At 45.5% G+C, this 4,516-nt stretch overlaps 1 pseudogene; it reads right to left on the bottom strand.

The window, feature by feature from the left end:
* Positions 1-4,110: 4,110 nt before the first annotated feature.
* LOC133365753 (5S ribosomal RNA) lies at positions 4,111-4,229 on the bottom strand (annotated as a pseudogene).
* Between the last annotated feature and the right edge of the window lie 287 nt (positions 4,230-4,516).

The following is a 4,516-nucleotide window of genomic DNA, read 5'->3' as shown; positions in this document are numbered from 1 at the left end:
ACTTTCCCTTGCAGAAGCCATGCTGGCTCTGCTTCAGCAAGGCTTGTTCTTCTATGTGCTTAGTTAATCTTGCTTTAATTATACTTTGTACCAGTTTTCCAGGGACAGAAGTTAAGCTAACTGGCCTGTAATTTCCGGGACCCCCCCCCCCCCGGATCCCTTTTTGAAGATTGGCGTTACATTTGCCACTTTCCAGTCCTCAGGCATGGAGGAGGACCTGAGGGACAAATTACATATTTTAGTTAGCAGATCAGCAATTTCACATTTGAGTTCTTTGAGAACTCTCGGGTGGATGCCATCCGGGCCCGGTGATTTGTCAGTTTTTATATTGTCTATTAAGCCTAGAATTTCCTCTCTCGTTACCACTATTTGTCTCAGTTCCTCAGAATCCCTTCCTGCAAATGTTAGTTCAGGTTCAGGGATCTGCCCTATATCTTCCACTGTGAAGACAGATGCAAAAAATTCATTTGGCTTCTCTGCAGTCTCCTTATCGTTCTTTAGTACACCTTTGACTCCCTTATCATCCAAGGGTCCAATCGCCTCCCTAGTTGGTCTCCTGCTTTGAATGTATTTATAGAATTTTTTGTTGTTGGTTTTTATGTTCTTAGCAATGTACTCCTCAAATTCTTTTTTAGCATCCCTTATTGTCTTCTTGCATTTCTTTTGCCAGAGTTTGTGTTCCTTTTTATTTTCTTCATTCGGACAAGACTTCCATTTTCTGAAGGAAGACTTTTTGCCTCTAAGAGCTTCCTTGACTTTGCTCGTAACCATGCTGGCATCTTCTTGGCCATGGCGGTACCTTTTCTGATCTGCGGTATGCACTCCAGTTGCCCTTCTAATGTAGTGTTTTTAAACAACTTCCAAGCATTTTCGAGTGATGTGACCCCCTGGACTTTGTTTTTCACCTTTGTTTTTACCAATCCCCAATAAGTCAAGAAAGTGGCAAGAAAATGATCCATCCATCCCTAGAAGGCACATAACTTTTTGTTTTTTATTTTGAACCTCGGGCATAGTACTTTGCATCCAAGATTTATAAACAGGATATGATCATGTACAGCAAATGACTGGGTTAGTTACCTTGATTGATACCAGTCGAAATCCGTTCCCTAAGGGATGGTGAAACCGATGACTGCAGTCATGGAAAAGCATTCCAGAAGGGAGAGGTAAACTACCTTCGGCACTTTTGTGTACTTAGAATATGCATATCAGAGCTGATAATCTGTGGAGTGTCTGGACAAAGGCTGAATTCAGCACACACCAGAAGGTTTAATTGGGTCAACCACTGTCATCTGAGAGTGCCTGCATGTTTTTTCCTCTCTGCTTAGATAATCAGAGATGAGTGGGAATTTCAGCCCATCAGCATCCCATTGTGTTGACATGTAGAAGGGTGAGCCAAGTTCCTGTACTTTGCAACTATGCATATTTGTTGGGTGACTCATTTGCTTCTCAATGTCCAATTTACATGAGAAAAAAAAGGCTGTACATGACCAAATAATACCAGTGGTAAGGGAACAGGAGTCATTAAGCACCATTTCCCGGTTACAGTGCCTTGCACAGCAGCTAAAACTCCTGATGCATTAACATATGTTGCTATGCCAACAGTTTACCAAAAAGTTTGTAGGTTTGAGACCTTGTGCGCTCTTGCTCTATCTCCCTCTCACACACATGCACACATAGTATTATTTCATACAGAACGTTCTGACAAATGCTGAACATTTTGATGTTTAAAATGGGTCAACACTTGCTTTGTACATATTACTGAGAAGACTCCATCCCTCTGGGTCTGTGCATGCGCACTGCAGCACACAGACAATACCTTTCAGTATGAAGATCGGGCACATCTTGCATTCACATTCATGCATTCAGCCACAGCTCTCCTCCCTGGATCCCAGCCCACAAATTAATTGTATCTCAGAGGTAGTGTTGGTTGGGAGGGTGTGCACTGGCTCCCAGTTTGTTTCAGAGCACAGTTCAAAGTGCTGCTGTTTACCTTGAAAGCCCTGCATTGCTGTATTTTCCCACATCAACTTTCACATGCACTGACATATTTTGGGAGATCCTTCTCTGAGTATCCTGCCACCTGAGATGAGGCAGCAGTAACCTAAGAGAGGGTCTTCCCAAGGGTGGTGTCCCACTTATGGAACTCTCTCCCAGGAGAAGATCACTTGGCACCGCTATTAACATCTTCTCTGCACCAGGCAAAGACCCTCATATTGCTCCAGGCTTTTTAACCTGGTGAAATATTTCATAATGCTAGTTTGCTTGTTTGTTTGTGTCTGCTCTTAGTTCAGTCTGCTCTGTTATTGATTGTTGCTGTTTCAGTGCATCTATGGTATTCGGTCTTAAAATGTAAATTGTCCTGGAAATCCATATTGAAGCATACAAAGGCATTATATCCATAAATAATAAATTCACAAGCCTCCACTTAATCGCGTGGCTGGTTTGCTGCGATGCATGCACATCCGTGTGTGCAGGCAGCCAAAGACTAGCTGGGGAGGGAATGAAGCAGAGAGAGCTCTGCAAAGCCCGATGTTGAATTCCTGCTGTCCTATACATGCAAGGAATAGTGGTCAGTGTGGTGGGGGCCGCGCCATCCACTTGACACCAGTGTTGCTGCAGCTGGGACAGGGTAGGGTGGTGGCAAGGTGAGGTTGTATGTGGATGGGCCCACTCCTCCTGCCACTGTGTCTGAACAGCTCTGACCTTGCCACTGGCCTGCCCCAATGCCATCCAGGTAAGCTGCTTGGACACCAGAGTCAGGATTGTGCTCTGCTCCACCACTCTAACTGCTAGTTCCTGCAGGGTATGCTCTTGGATGTCCATTCCCTACATTAACTTAACAATTCTGGGGCCCTTCTCCAAGTCCTCTCTCTGAGGGAGGCTCGGAGGGTTGTGAGAAGGGAGAAGGCCTTTTCAGTTGTGGCTCCCCATCTGTGGAATGTGCTCCTCAGAGAGGTCCTCCTGGTGCCTTCATTGACATCTTTTGGGTGCCATGTGAAGACTTACCTTTTCCCCAGGCATTTGATAGGCTGAGATGATGTTGTTTTGTTGTTAGTAAGCTGCCAAAGCTTCCTGTGACTGCATGGAGGTTCTGTTGCTGTTTTATTACTTTGTTCTTATGGTATGATTTTTAATTTTTTGTTTAGCAATATCATTCTTGCTTTCTGTGAGGGCACTTTTGTTTCCATCCCTCCCCATTTAAAGAAGATTCAGGTGGTTCCTTCCTGAGGGGAGGGGGGAGACCACATGGGCCTGTGAGCTAATCAGGGAGGGGGCAAGGGACAGGGCTAAAAAGACAACTCCACCCCAACTCTTCCTCTTCGCTTTTTTTGCTGCACCCACCCTCCCACTCTTTCAGTATGAGCTTGTCTAGTTGCAGTTTAGAGGCTGAGTAGGAATTTTTTGAGGGGATGCATGTTTGATCCCCCCTTGTTTTGCCTACTCCATACTGCAGGGTTCAATTCAATTGGCTGTAAGAACTGTGTGGTTGCTTGCTGGTTGGCAGGAACAGGCAGCTGACAAGGTTGAGGAGTAAAAGTGAGGTGTACTGAGGCATTCTGGGTTTAGGGGCACCGTCTAGGAATTTCCCATCTCTTGATGGCTGGGGCGGACCTGGGGGCGCCCCTTATGGCCTGGCTTGCACATTGGGGTGAACGCTGGTATGGCGGGGCCCAGATGTGCAGGTTGGGTGCACACCCAAGACTTGCCTAGCAAGGAGGGAGGTCTTGCTTCTCCTCCTCGCCTGGGGAGCCACAACCTGTGGCCAGTTACATGTCCAGGGAGCTGGGGAGAGGGAGAAGGCTTGCCCACCGGACTTAATCAAACTTCACCTACCCAGACATTTTAAAGTCAGTTGATGTGGCCTGCATGCTCTCCAAAAATGTGTAAATTTTAATAAATATAACATCCTTCCAGTGTCTGTGTCCTGAGTCTTCTTTTGGGGTATGGGGGCAATGTTGTAAGTGGCTTGGAGACCTTTGGGTTTTGTTGTTGTTATATGCCTTCAAGTTGATTACGACTTATAGTGACCCTATGAATCTTTTCTGGATATATTCATAGGGTTTTCATGGTAAGAGGTATTCAGAGGTGGTTTACCATTGCCTTCCTCAAAGCCTACAACACTCGGTATCCCCAGGTGGTCTCCCATCCAAGTACTAACCAGGCCTGACCCTGCTTAGCTTCTGAGATCAGACGAGATCGGACGTGTTCAGGGTAGTATGGCCGTGGCACCTTTGGGTAACAAACCACTAAAAAATCTGATAGATAAATAAATATCTGTGTTCGTGTGGAGTGTTTTACATCTTCTTGTTGAAATTGCACCAAATATGTGCATAGCCAGGAACGTGCATCTTGTTTAAAGAGGGGGAAGAAAACTTCTATTAAGCAACATTTTTAGGGGGTGGTTATTTCAGAGCCAACGTAGGAACAGGCATTATTCACAGACACATGACATAATAGTCCCATCAGAGGTGATTTGGACACTTCTTCACATTGCAGGTTTCTTCCCTGTCCCAAC

This window comes from Rhineura floridana, chromosome 10 (genome assembly GCF_030035675.1).
Source record: "Rhineura floridana isolate rRhiFlo1 chromosome 10, rRhiFlo1.hap2, whole genome shotgun sequence".
NCBI lineage: Eukaryota > Metazoa > Chordata > Lepidosauria > Squamata > Rhineuridae > Rhineura > Rhineura floridana.
The sequence above is the reverse complement of the archived record's forward strand: the minus strand, read 5'-3'. Positions and strand labels throughout refer to the sequence as shown.